General features: G+C 46.2%; 1 long non-coding RNA gene across 2 annotated transcripts in view; it reads right to left on the bottom strand.

Moving 5' to 3' along the window:
• LOC140492683 (uncharacterized) overlaps positions 1-15,254 on the bottom strand; it is a 108,454-nt gene that overhangs the window by 33,955 nt on the left and 59,245 nt on the right. Inside the window, exons 1-2 of one of the 2 annotated variants that reach the window (XR_011963626.1) lie at positions 12,993-13,136; positions 8,993-9,121 (exon numbers count right to left, since the gene is read on the bottom strand). This is a non-coding gene — a long non-coding RNA (uncharacterized lncRNA). Of the gene's footprint in view, positions 1-8,992; positions 9,122-12,992; positions 13,137-15,254 lie in introns of those variants that run through there. The other variant, XR_011963627.1, reaches the window with a different exon arrangement.

The following is a 15,254-nucleotide window of genomic DNA, read 5'->3' as shown; positions in this document are numbered from 1 at the left end:
CTTTCCTCTCGACAACGAGATCTGATCATCCTCACGTGGTCTGCACGACATACCCACAGCAAAGTGTTTGCCTCTCAATGGTCCTCTGAAATGGCCAAGCAAGCTACTCAGCTCACGGGCAGCTAGGGCTGGGCAATAAAGGCTGGTCAGCCAGAGACACCCACATCCCCTACCTGATTTATAAAAAAAATCCAATAGGATGGTCCCACTTGAACCGTGCTGGGACCAGGGTCCTGGCCAATCATATCAGTAGGTCTATGGACAGGGCTTTAAACTGACAGAGAGGATGCAGGGACAGGGTTCAGGTGAAAGGAGCTTTCAAAATCCAAAGAGAAAAGGTGAAGCATCGGAACAGTATGGGGATGTGGCTGAAGGCAATCAGAAAGGAACAGGATGGGACAGAGTTTAACTAAAACTGTACATCAGTGAATAGGTTTGTGACAGGAAATTGTGGGAAAGAGTAAATTATGTTTTTGTTTTGAATGGACGAAGTCTTATCAGTAAGGCAGATGGATTTGTGACACTGAGATAAAAGAGGTTTAGACACCAGAGAGACATGGTTACAGACTGAACAAAAAGTGGATATAAATATTCAATGGTTCACAACCTTGCAGAAACTCAAGCAAAATGGGCAACGCTATCAGTAATGGATAACAAAGGCATTACAGAGAAATCATTTGACCTTAGATCATGAAGTAGAGTCAGTCTGAATGTAAATTCTGGCTACTACTTGCTAATGACACAAGCAGCAGAACAGTTTTAGCCACCGAACAGCATTCCGTTGCTCATCACTGCATTACACAGGAACTCAGTGGAATTTTTTTAACAAACACATTGTGATAATTTTGGGAAACATCAAGATTCACAAAATGTGGGACAGTCACACTGGCAAGAGTGATATTGGAAGAGGAGTTCAGAGAATTAGTTTTCAGTGTTTCTTTGAATAACAAATTGTGCAACTGACTAGGGACATAACTATCTCAGAGCGACCATTGTGTGATGAAACTTAGTGAATGAGTAATGTCACCTGGAGAGATCCTCAGGGAAATTGTGATAAAGTGCAGTTTAAAGAAATATAAAGTTTTAAAGTGAATCACAGTAAGGACAAACTACAACTAGAAACAAAAATAAACAATAACATGAGTTTGAGAGGAGAACTGAGCAAGGTAAATTGGCTAAACAGACTGAAATATGTGTCTGTCAATGAACAGTGGAAAACATTTGAAGGAGCAGTGTAAAACACTCAACAAAAGGACATTCCATTGAAACAGACAAATCCTCAGCAAGAAATCCCCATCAGTCCCTCACTCAAGTAAAAAGGATCATATTAGATTATCGGGCTTAGAGGATCACCAAAAAGTAATTAAAATCCTGAAGTGAGAGAATGTTTTAGGAGTAAGTGTTAAAGGGATTTCAAAGGGTCTGCTCGCAGGAGGAGGTCAGATGGAAGAGGGAATAATTGTCAAGGTTTTATGTCACAAAAGGAACCGGGAGAGCTGAAGGTGCTGGAGGTGGGGAGAGTGTTACAGAGAGGGGTCAGGGTCTGAACGGTGTTACAAAGCCAGTACGGATTGCAGCAGCTGGAGGGGTTTGCAGAGGAAGGGAGGGACTATGTATTTTTATTTCTTCGTTCATGGGATGAGGATGTCACTGATTGGATCAACATTCTTTGCCCCATTGCTAATTACCCAGAGTATCGCACTGAGTCAGCCATGTTGCAGTCGGTCTGGTGTCACGTGCAGGCCAGACCAGGTTAGAATGTCAGATGTTCTTCTCTAAAGGATGTAAGTGAACCAGATGAGTACTTCCTACTGGTCAACAATGCTTTTATGGTGGCCTTACCAATGTCCTGTACAACCACAACATGACATCCCAACTTCTACTCTCAATGCTCTGCCCAAAGAAGGTAACCATCCCAAACGCCTGCTTCATCAACCTGTCTACCTGTGACACCACTTACAAGGAACTTTCTACCTGCATCCCTGGGTCTCTGACTGACAACACTACCCAGGGCCCGAACATTAACCGTACAAGTCCCACCCTGGTTTGTTTCACCAAAATGGAACACCTCACATTTATCTAATTAAACTCCATCTGCTATTCTTCAGCCCAATATCCCAGTGTACTATTCGTCCTGTTGTATCATAGATAATAACTTTCTTTACTGTCCACTTTACCAATAATTTCAGTGTCACTCAAAAAACTTACCAACCACAAAACCAATATTCCCATCCAAACCATTTATCCAAATGACAAACAACAGGGGACCCACTCCATCGCTGGTCACATGTCTCCAGTCAGAAAAACAACATGTCTCCCATCACCCTCTGTCTCCTGCCATCAAGCCCAATTTTGTATCCAGTGGACTAGCTCCTCCTGAATGCCATATCCTTTTACATTGATCTGAGCTTATTACCCAGTTTACCAGACAGAACTAGAACACAGAACAGTACAGCACAAGACCCTTCGGCCATGATGCCATGCCAATCTTTTATTTGACTGTAAGATCAAACTAACTTATATACCCTTCATTTTGCTATCATCCATGTGCCTATCCAAGAGTCTGTTAAAATATCACGTTCCATCCACCCACCCTCCACTCTCTGTGTAAAGAACCTACATCTGAATTATGCCCCCTTGTACCATGTATGCCATGGGATAAAGAGGTCTCTCACTCTTCACTCTATCTTTGCCTCACACCATCTTGTTCACCTCTACCAAATCACACCTAACCCTTCTTCCAATGAGAAAAGCCTTAGCTCCCTCAACCTTTCTCCATAAGACATGCTCTCCAGTCCAGGTAGCATCCTGGTAACTCTCCTCTTTACCCTCACTAAAGCTTCCACATCCTTCCTGTAATGAAGGGATCAAAACTGAACACAATATTCTAATTGGGATTGAAACAGGGCTCTATAGAGCTGCAGCATAACCTCATGGCTTTAAAACTCAATCCCCCAGCTAATGAAAGCCAATACAACATATTCTTTCTGAACGACACTATCAGCTTAGTGGCAAATTTGATGGATCTCTGGTCATGAAATCCAAGATCCATCTGTTCCTCCACACTATTCAGTATTCTGCCTTTACCCCTGTATTCTGCATTCAAGTCTCACCTTCCAAAATGCATCACTTCACACTTTTCCTCATTTGACTTCATCTGCCACTTCACAGCCCAGCTCTACATCCTGTCAATGTCCCATTGCAACCTCCAGCGGACATCCACACTATTCACCACTCCACTAACCTTCGTGTCATTATCAAACTTACTTACCCACTCTTCCACTCACACATCCAAGTCATTCATAAAATCACAAAGAGCAGAAACGTTTTGACCTCTCCCTGCAGCAAACCACTGGTCACTGAGCTCCAGGCTGAATGATTTCCATCTGTCATCACCATCTGTCTTCTATGGGCCAGGAATTCTCTATCCAGACAGGCAGGTTTCCCTGTATCCCATGCTCTGTACTTTCTCAATGAGCCATAAATGTGTTTTGTCACATTCTCAAAGGATTCAATAAGATTTGTGAGGCATGACCTGTCCCTTACAAAGCCACGATGACCTTCTCGAATCAAACTATGGTTTTCCAAGGAATCATAAATCTTGTGTCTCAGAGTCCTCTCCAATAGTCTGCACATCACAGACAGAAGACTGACAGGTCTGTGATTCCCAGGATTATCTCTATTCCCTTTCTTGAACAACGCATGGCTGATTCACCTAACCTGCACATCTTTGGGCTGTGGGTGGAAACCGGAGCACCTGTCGGAAACCCACACAGACATGGGGAGAATGTGCAAACTCCACGCAGACAGTTGCCTGGGGCTGGAATTGAAATCGCGTCCCTAGTGCTATGAGGCAGCAGTGCTAACCACTGACCCACCGTGCTGCCCCATGTAACTCTCTAGAGCCCCGCTTCTGATCCTTGGTTCCTCAAACTTAAGTTAGCTTCCTTCTTCCTCTTGACTAGATTTCTAAATCCCTTGGAACCTTGTCAAATGCTTTCCTGAAGTTCATGTAGTCAACGCTGAGTGCTCTGCCTTCATCTATCTCTTGGTCAACTCCTCGAAGAGTCAATCCGGTTTGTGAAACACAGTTTCCCACTCACAAAGCCATGCTGGCTATCTCTAATCAGCCCTTGCCTTTCCAAATATATGTAGCTCCTTTCTCTCAGAATCTCCGCCAACAACTTCCCCATCACTGGGCTCACGGGGCTGTAATTTCCTAGCTTTTCCCTGCAGACCTTAAGTGATGGAATAGCATTAGCCACCCTCCAGTCTTCCAGTAACTCATTGTGTTTGTTGATAATAGGGACATTGCAGACTCTTCCCGAGCTTCCCATAATATTCAAGGATAGACCTAACGAGCTGCTAAGGATTGATCTACCTTTATTTGTTTTAAAATTCCAGCACTTTCTCTTCTCTGTTGAGGATTATTTCCAAGACATCACTATTTATTTCCCCAAGTTCCCGAGCTTCCATGTCTTTCTCCACAGTAAATTCTGACAACACTATTTTGTCTAATATCTCACCCACCTCCTGACAGTTAAGGTGCCCTATTCTCTACCAAGTTACTCTTTAGCCCTTAGTGAAACTTGTGTAAAAGTTTCTGAAAATTCAAATAAACCGTATCCTCGGTACAACCACTCCTACACCCGTATCTATTCTGCCATTTATATTCTCATCAATAAAAAGAAAATCCAACAGGCTCAAAAACACATTTTCTTTTTATTAAAAACGTTTCTAAGGGTCCAGTTGTTGTTCATTGACATATCCTTTCAAACATATTTCAGCTCCCGACCTACTCTGTTAGGGACATTGCAGACTCTTCCCGAGCTTCCCATAATATTCAAGGATAGACCTAACGAGCTGCTAAGGATTGATCTACCTTTATTTGTTTTAAGATTCCAGCACGGTGGCACAGTGGTTAGCACTGCTGCCTCGCAGCGCCAGAGACCCGGGTTCAATTCCCGCCTCAGGCGACTGACTGTGTGGAGTTTGCACATTCTCCCTGTGTCTGCGTGGGTTTCCTCCGGGTGCTCCGGTTTCCTCCCACAGTCCAAAGATGTGCAGGTCAGGTGAATTGGCCATGCTAAATTGCCCGTAGTGTTAGGTAAGGGGTAGATGTAGATGTAGATGTAGGGGTATGGTTGGGTTACGCTTCGGCGGGGCGGTGTGGACTTGTTGGGCCGAAGGGCCTGTTTCCACGCTGTAAGTAATCTAATCTAATCTAATCTACTATCAGGCTAACTCTGTTTGGTTTCAGACTGGCAGCAGAAAGGGTTATGGGAGTTTGTGTTTATCAATCTGAAAAAAGGTGGCTCACAGGGTCAGCAGGTAATAGGGGTTTTGGAAATAGGGAGGGTCATAGGGACTGAAGGACATTATGGAGATAGGGAGTGATGTGGGGACTGTATGAGATTATGGACACAGAGAGTGCAGTGGTGACTGAAGAACATTATGGAGATAGGGAGTGATGTGGGGCCTGAAAGGGGCCAAAGGGATCTGCAGGGCTGTTGGGCCTGAAGGAGGTTGCACAGATCAGGAGGATCATGGGGATTGAAGGAGGTTACTCTGAACGGGAGGGTCGTTGGGTCTGGATGAGATTATGGAGATAGGGAGGGTCGTGGGGCATTTTGGAGGTTATGGAGTTAGGGAGGTTTGTGGGGAATGATTCAGGTTATATAGATAGGAAGAGTCGTGGGGACTGAAGGAGTTTATGGAGATAGGGAGGGCTGTGGGGACTGAAGGAGGTTATATAGAGAGTAAGTTTATAGAGAAGCACAGGAAAGAAGAGCAGGTATCGGCCATTTGACCACAGAGTCGGTCCCACCATTCAATATGATCACATCTGATCATTTAACCCAGTACAGTATTCCTGCTTTCACACCTTACTCTGATATTATAGTGACTACTGGCATTTAGTGATACAGCGGGCTGTAGTAACTGGGATGGGGGTGTGTGTGTGTGGGGGCGGGGTGTCTTACAGAGATAGGGAGGGTTGTGGAAGCTGGGGCAGGTGACAGATACAGGGTGGGTTTTAGGAATGGGAGGACTTTACAGGGATTTGGAGGAATGCAGTGATGGGACGTGATAACAATCACAGGGAGGTTTTTGGGAGCTCGATCTGAGACGGGTAGAGCTGAGAACAGAAGTGAGTCAAACAGGGACAAGGTAGGATTAATAAATAAAGCTGCATTTATTTCAATGCAAGGGGCCTAACAGGGAAGGCAGATTAACTCAGGGCATGGTTAGGAACATGGGACTGGGATCTCATAGCAATTACAGAAACATGGCTCAGGGATGGGCAGGACTGGCAGCTTAATGTTCCAGGATACAAATGCTACAGGAAGGATAGAAAGGGAGGCAAGAGAGAAGGGGAGTGGCATTTTTGATAAGGGATAGCATTACAGCTGTGCCGAGGGAGGATATTCCCGGAAATACATCCAGGGAAGTTATTTGGGTGGAACTGAGAAATAAGAAAGGGATGATCACCTTACTAGGATTGTATTACAGACCAGTAAGGCAGCCTTCGTATGGAGCCGCAGAAAATGGGGGAGATACTAAATGAATATTTTGCATCAGTATTTACTGTGGAAAAGCATATGTAAGATATAGACTGTAGGGAAATAGATGGTGACATCTTGCAAAACGTCCAGATTACAGAGGAGGAAGTGCTGGATGTCTTGAAACGGTTAAAGGTGAATAAATCCCCAGGACATGATCAGGTGTACCCTAGAACTCTGTGGGAAGCTAGAGAAGTGATTGCTGGGCCTCTTGCTGAGATATTTGTATCATCGATAGTCACAGGTGAGATGCTGAAGACTGGAGGTTGGCAAACGTGTTGCCACTGTTTAAGAAGGGTGGTAAGGACAAGCCAGGGAACTATGACCGGTGAGCCTGACCTCGGCGGTGGGCAAGTTGTTGGAGGGAATCCTGAGGGACAAAATGCACATGTATTTGGAAAGGCAAGGACTGATTAGGAATAGTCGACATGGATTTGTGCGTGGGAAAACATGTCTCACAAACTTGATTGAATTTTTTTGAAGAAGTAACAAAGAAGATTGAGGAGGGCAGTGTGATAGATGTGATCTATATGGACTTCAGTGAGGCATTCAACAAGGTTGCCCATGGGACACTGATTAGCAAGATTAGATCTCATGGAATACAGGGAGAACTAGCCATTTGGATACAGAACTGGCTAAAAGGTAGAAGACAGAGGGTGGTGGTGGAGGGTTGTTTTTCAGTCTGGAGGCCTGTGACCAATGGAATGCCACAAGGATCGGTGCTGGGCCCTCTACGTTTTGCCATTTACATAAATGATTTGGATGTGAGCATAAGAGGTAAAGTTAGTAAGTTTACAGATGACACGAAAATTGGAGGTGTAGTGGACAGCGAAGAGGGTTACAACAGGATCTGGACCAGATGGGCCAATGGGCTAACTGGCAGATGGAGTTTAATTCAGATCAATGCGATGTGCTGCATTTTAGGTTAGCAAATCTTAGCAGGACTTATACACGTAATGGTAAGGTCTTAGGGAGTGTTGCAGACCAACGAGACCTTGGAGTGCAAGTTCATAGCTCCTTGAAAGTAGAGTCGCAGGTAGATAGGATAGTGAAGGCGGCATTTGGTATGCTTTCCTTAATTGGTCAGCGTATTGAGTACAGGAGTTGTGAGGTCCTGTTGCGGCTGTACAGGACATTGGTTTGGCCACTGTTTGAATATTCTGTGCAATTCCGGTCTCCTTCCTATTGGAAGAATTGTTGTGAAAATTGAAAGGGTTCAGAAAAGCTTTACAAGGATGTTGCTAGGATTGGAGGATTTGAGCTACAGGGAGAGGCTGAACAGGCTGGGGCGGTTTTCCCTGGAGCTTCGGAGGCTGAGGGGTGACCTTACAGAGGTTTACAAAATTATGAGGGGCATGGATAGGATAAATAGACAAAGTATTTTCCCTGGGGTCAGGGAGTCCAGAACTAGAGGGCATAGGTTTAGGGTGAGAGGGGAAAGATAAAAAAGAGACCTAAGGAGCAACTTTTTCACGCAGAGGGTGGTACATGTATGGAACGAGCTGCTAAAGGTTTGGTGGAGGATGGTACAATTGCAACATTTAAGAGGCATTTGGATGGGTATATGAATGGGAAGGGTTTGGAGGAATATGGGCCGGGTGCTGGCAGGTGGGACTAGATTGGGTTGGGATATCTGGTTGGCATGGACGGGTTGGACCGAAGGGTCTGTTTCCGTGCTGTACATCACTATGACTCTATCACTCATAGAGGTTATAGAAATAAACTGTGTGGTCACGTCTGGAGGAGATTAAAGGTATAAAGGTTTGAAGTTACTGAAGGAAATTACATCAATGGGGACCAGCAGAGTTTACAGAGACTGAGTGTGTTTTAGAGACAGGAAGAGTTCATAGTCATCATTAGAAATGCAGAAACTAATTGATGAGAGAAGCAGGGTCACTCTGCTTTGTGCCCAGAGACAAGGAGGAGTCTAACAGCTGGAGGAGGTTACTAAGGTACAGAGCTTTTTTGTTGTCGTGACGGATAGGTTACAGAGATCATGAAGGTTGTAGGAGTTCAAAAAAGACACAAAGACAGGGAGGTTTTTCAGGTCTGGAAAGGACTACACTGACCAGGATGGGTTAAGGAACTGAAGGGTTGTTTTCCTTCAGTTAAGGAGAGATGTGACAGAACCCGAGATGACAGGCAAAGGTAGAAACTTGGAGAGTTTTACTGATATGAGGAGCTTACAGGGATAAGCAGGATTGTAGGGGCTGATAGAGATGGGGAAGTGGTGTCTATGAAACAGACAGTGGAGAAACTGACAGACATTGGGAGGGTTCTGTTGAACAATGAATTTACAGACAAGATGGTGATAATGAAGCCTGAGAATTTTCTCATGTTCATTGCCCAGCATTGTTCCTACATCATACCCTCAGGATCTGAATTAAAGTCCACTAACTCCTCCCTGTGCTGTTTACTGTGAGTGATCTTACCGGCTGCAGGATTTACTGAAGGCTCCAGATCTCACTCTCCATCGCTCTCTGGCTGACCAACTGTCTTCAATGTGGTGATGGACGATTCAGGAATTGGGAATTCTGCTGGGTCAGGGACATCAGGAAGACCTACAGAAGACAGAGAAGTAGACAGAATGGGAAATTAGACTAATGCAATGAAGGTTACACATGGAGAATGGCACTGAGTCCCACAGAGATCTGGACATTCCCAGTCTCCATCCATGGCCTGTGCAGTTGCTTCCCTCTGGAGTGGAGAATGCTGTTGGCTCAGGATCTGGAGTAACTGCAAGAGTGAGAGACACTGACAGAGGCAGCATTTAGACCCACACAGTGAGGGATACCACATGGAGAGAGACTGAGTGATATCACCAGAGTGCAGGAATGGATCAGGATCACACAATGGTATCATCGGAAGTGGTTCTGACCAGTGAGCACTGCTACCAGTACTCAGGGAGGACTGAGTTATTTTATTGGGATAGGCTCCTCTGGTACCAGGATTATGCAGTGTGCTATAAACGGACACAGATGAGGAGGGGGACAGGTCTGAGGTGAATGGAAATTCCCAAGTCCAAACAGAAAGGTTGAAATATTGGAACACCATGGAGATGTGGATGAAGACCAACAGAAAGAAACAGTAAGGGACTGAGTTTTATTTAGATATGACATTGTCAAACAGATTTGTGACAGGAAATTATTGGTTAAAATAAAGTAAATGCCATTCCCGCCCCTCACAATTCCTCATACACCACAAGTGACATCACTTCCGCCCCTCACATCATCGCTGATGTCACACACTCAGTGACTTCCACCCCCCACCAACGCCACTCACCTGCATTCTGCTGGCACCACCCCCAGGTCCCACTGTCACAATCCCTGCCCCCAGAACCCTGAGGGGAACCCCACCCCTGCTCATGACTCCATCCCCATTCCCCCTAACACCACACCCACTCCAGTTACAGGCTCCGTCGCCTCCCCAAGCTCCACACCTACGCTTGGTCCCAGCTCCCAGTCTTGCCGAGTTTTCACCATTCCCCCTGACCTCCCCCTCACTGAGGACGAATGATCAGTCCTCAGCAAAGGCTGCACCTTTATCCCCCTCCGTCCACACATCAATTAATTTAATACACGCCGTGACGTCAAACACTTCTTCCACCACCTCCGCCTCAGAGCTTACTTTTACAATGAAGACTCCCGCCTATTTCCTGAGGACCCCTTTGCCGGCCTCCAATACACTCCATCCACCTGGATATCCCGCGCTGGCCTATTACCTGCCTTCGATTTCTTCATTTCCAACTTCCACCGAGACATTGCCCACCCCAACCTATCTCCCCCCTCCCCCACTCCAACCTCTCACCCTCACAACGTGCAGCCCTCCACTTCCTCTGCTCCAATACCGACATCACCATCAAACCAGCAGATAAAGGGGGTGCAGTGGGAGTCTGGTGCACTGACCTCTACACCGCTGAAGCCATGATGCCAACTCAAAGACACCTCCTCCTACCACCCCCTCTACCATGACCCACCTCCAATCACCAAACCATCATCTCCCAGACCATACAGAACCTCATCACCTCAGGAGGAGATCTCCCACCCACAGCTTCCAACCTCATTGTCCAGGATCCCCCACTGCCCGGTTCTACCTCCTTCCCAAGATCCACAAGCCTGACCACCCTGGCCGACCCACTGTCTCAGCATGCTCCTACCCCACCGAACTCATGTCTGCCTACCTCGACATTGTCCTATCCCCCCCTAGTCCAGGAACTACCCACATTCATTTGAGACACCACTCACACCCTCCACTCCTCCAAGACATCCGTTTCCCTGGCCCCCAACTCTTCATCTTCACAATGGATATCCAATCCCTCTACACCTCGATCCACCATGACCAGGACCTCCAAGCCCTCCGTTTCTTCATCTCCCGATGTCCACAACAGTACCCTTCCACCGACACTCTCATTCGTTTGGCTGAACTTGTCTTCACCCTTAACAATTTCTCCTTCAAATCCTCCCACTTCCTCCAGACCAAAGGGGTAGCCATGGGCACACGTATGGGCCCCAGCTCTGCCTGTCTCTTTGTTGACTATGTAGAACAGTCCATCTTCCGTAATTACACCGGCACCACTCCCCACGTCTTCCTCCACAACATTGATGACTGCATTGGCACCACCTCGTGCTCCCTCGAGGAGTTTGAGCAATTCATCAACTTCACCAACATATTCCACCCTGACCTTAAATTTACCTGGACCATCTCAGATACCTCCCTCCCCTTTCTGGACCTCTCCATCCCCATTAATGTCAACTGACTTGACACCGACATTTTTAATAAACCTACCAACTCCCACAGCTACCTAGATTACACATCTTCCCACCCTACCGCCTGCAAAATTCCCAACCCCTATTCCCAATTCCTCCGCCTCTGCCATACCTGCTCCCAGGAGGGCCAGTTCCACCACAGAACACACCAGTGAGCCTCCTTCTTTAGAGATCGGAATTTCCCTTCCCACGTGGTTAATAATGCCCTCTAACACATCTCATCCACGTCCCGTACCTACGCCCTCAGACCCCACCCCTCCAACCGTAACAAGGACAGAACGCCCCTGGTGCTCACCTTCCACCCTACCAACCTTCGCATAAACCAAATTATCCGCCAGCATTTCCACCACCTCCAAACGGACCCCACCACCACCCTCCCCACCCCTCTCCACTTTCCGCAAAGACCATTCCCTCTGTGACTACCTGGTCAGTTCCACGCTCCCCAAAAGCCCACCCTCCCTTCCTGGCACCTTCTCCTGCCACTGCAGGAATTGCAAAACCTGCGCCCACACCTCCCCCCTCACCACCATCCAAGGCCCCAAAGGAGCCTTCCACATCCAAAGTTTTACCTGCACATCCACAAATATCATTTATTATATCCGTTGCTCCCGACGTGGTCTCCTCTACATTGGGGAGACCGGACACCTCCGAGCAGAGCACTTTAGGGAACATCTCTGGTACACCCACACCAATCAACCCCACCGCCCTGTGACCCAACATTTCAACTCCCCCTCCCTCTCTGCCGAGGACATGCAGGTCCTGGGCTTCCTCCACCGCCACTTCCTCACCACCCGACGCCTGGAGGAAGAACGCCTCACCTTCCGCCTCGGAACACTTCAACCCCAGGGCATCAATGTGGATTTCACCAGTTTCCTCATTTCCCCTTCCCCCATCTCACCCCACCTCCAGCCACCCAGCTCAGCACCGCCCTCATGACCTGTCCTAATGGACTATCTCCCTTCCCATCTATCCATTCCACCCTCGTCTCTGACCTATCACCCCCATCCCCACCCCCATTCACCCATTGTACTCTTTGTTACCTTCCCCCATCCTCCACTCTGACCTATCACCTTCTTCTCCACCCCATTCACCTATTGCACTCTATGCTACTTTCTCCCCATCCCCACCCCCCTCTCATTTATCTCCCCACTTTGCAGGCTCCCCGCCTCCGTTCCTGATGAAGGGCTTTTGCCTGAAACGTCGATTTTCCTGCTGCCTGACCTGCCGTGCTTTTCCAGCACCACTCTAATCTAGACTCTGGTTTCCAGCATCTGTAGTCCTTGTTTTTACCTTATTGGAGGAGGAGACTACCGAGATAAGGCATGTTGTAGACACTGAACCAAGTTACAGGTATAGGGATGGTAGTCTGGAATGCAGTACATTTCAAATATGTGGAGGGACTATCGGGAAGGGAGGAGGTTACAGCGATAGGATCGGTTATAGGAATTAAAAATTATTGAAGACACTGGACCGCAAGACATGTCATAGATACAGTGTTGTAGAGTAGTGAGTTTTAATATAACAGAACTTACATTGGGATGGTGATTGAGCCTGGGGTGTGTGTATACTGTGCTCCCGTCCAGCACTGTATCTATGTCATGTTGTGTTAACAGATGTTTGGAGCCCTCTCATTGTTCTTTGCTCTGTGCACTGTGGGTGACCTTACTTCACTACAGGATTTATTGAAGGCTCCAGATCTCCTTTCCCTTTGTCTCTCTCTGGCAGACCAACTGCATTCAATGAGGTGATGGACGATCCACCCAGCAGCTGGGAAGGCTATTGAGTCAGGACTTTCCTGAATACCTACAGGAGACAGAGAAATAGACAGAATGGGAAATTAAACAGATGCAGTGAGGGTTACACATGGAGAATATCACTGAGTTCCACAGAGATCTGGAAAATGGAGCGATATTAAGTAATAGTCCCAGATTGCTGGAAGATGTCAGGATCACACAATTGTGTGGGAAGAATGGGTTTAGCTTCATGATGCCCTGGTATCAGTGAGCAGGTGAAGTAATGGCCTAGTGGTATTATTGCGAGGGAATGTATCCAAAACCTCAGCAAATGTTCAGGGGAGGCAGGATTGAATCCCGCCATCTGAAAAGGAGACATTTGAAATCAATAATTTTAAAAATAAAAAATCCACAAATAAGTATGAAACCATTACTGATGTACAACAAATCCAAACACTTGTCCTTTAGAGAAGGACATCTGCCCAGCCTCACATGGTCTGCACGACATCCCCACAGCAAAGGGTTTGCCCCTCAATTACCCTCTGAAATGGCCGAGCAAGTTACTCAGTTCAAGGGCTTCTGGGACAGGGCCAGAAAGGCTGGTCAGTCAGAGACTCACACATCCCATACCTGATTTTTTTAAAAATCTATTAGGATGGTCCCCCTGGAACTGTGTTGGGACCAGTGTCCTGGCTAATCATGTCGGTAGGTTTATGGACAGGGCATTAAACTGACAGAGAGGATGCAGGTGAAAGGAGCTTTCCAAATCCACAGAAGAAAGGTGAAGTATGGGAGCAGCATGGGAATGTGACTGAAGACAAGCAGAAAGGAACAGAATGGGACAGAGTTTAACTAAAATTGTAGATCAGCAAATAGATTTGTGACAGAAAATTGTGGAAGAGAGTATATTATGTATTTTTTTTAAAATGGACAACGTTGCTGCAATAAGGTCGATGGATTTGTGACATAGAGATAAAAGAGATTTGGACACCAGGGAGACATGGATACAGGGTGAACAAAAATATTCAGTGGTTCGTAATCTTGTGCAAACTCAGGCAAAATGGGCAATGCTAACAATAATGTATAACAAAGGCATTACAGAGAAAGCATTTGTCCTCAGATCATGAAGTAGAGTCAGTCTGAATGTAAATTCTGGCTACTCCTTGCCAAGGACACAAGCAGCAGAACAGTTTTAGCCACCGAACAGCATTCCATTGTTCAGCACTGCATTAAACAGGAACTCATTGGAATTTTTTAACAAAGGCATTGTGATAATTTCGGAAAACTTCAATATTTGTATAATCTGGGACAAACATACGGTCAACATTGATATTGGAAGAGGAGTTCGGTTAATTTTTTTTCAGTGTTTCTTTGAAAAACACATTGTCCCTTAACAGTTGCACATCACTATCGCAGAGCGACCGTGTAATGAAACTTAGTGAATGAGTAATGTCACCTGCAGAGATCCTTCGGGAAATTGTGATAAAGTGCAGTTTAAATAAATATAAAGTTTTAAAGTGAATCACAGAAAGGACAAGCTACAACTAGAAACAAAAATAGACAATTACATGAGTTTGACAGGAGAACTGACCAAGGTAAACAGGCTAAACAGACTGAAATATGTGTCTGTAAATGAACAGTGGAAAATATTTGAAGGGACAATGCAAAATACTCAACAAAAGGACATTCAATTGAAACAGTAAAAACCTCAGCAAGAAATTCCCACTGATCCCTCACTCAGGACAAAACAAATCATACTAGATTATGAGGCTGAGAAGATCACCAAAAAGTACTTAAAATCCTGAAGTGAGAGAGTAAAATGTTAACGGATTGCAATGGGTCTGCTCGCAGGAGGGGGGCTGTGGGAAGGGGAGCCAGGGTCAGGGTTCATTGACACGATAGGAACAGGGAGAGGTGAAGGTGCTGGAGGTGGTGAGAGTGTTACAGAGAGTGGTCAGGGTGCTACAACGCCAGGATGGATTGCTGCAGCTGGAAGGGTTTGCAGAGGTAGGGAGGGACATAGGTATTTTTATATATTCATTCATGGGATGTGGGTGTTACTGCCTGGAACAACGTTCTTTGACCCCTCTGCTAATTACTGAAATGGTAGCTCAGAGTCAGCCATATTGCAGTGGGTCTGGAGTCACATGTCGGCCAGACCAGGTTAGAATATTTGATGTCCTTCCCTAAAGGAA

This window comes from Chiloscyllium punctatum, chromosome 21 (genome assembly GCF_047496795.1).
Source record: "Chiloscyllium punctatum isolate Juve2018m chromosome 21, sChiPun1.3, whole genome shotgun sequence".
Classification (NCBI taxonomy): Eukaryota; Metazoa; Chordata; class Chondrichthyes; order Orectolobiformes; family Hemiscylliidae; genus Chiloscyllium; species Chiloscyllium punctatum.
This window is presented reverse-complemented; position numbering and strand designations above follow the sequence as displayed.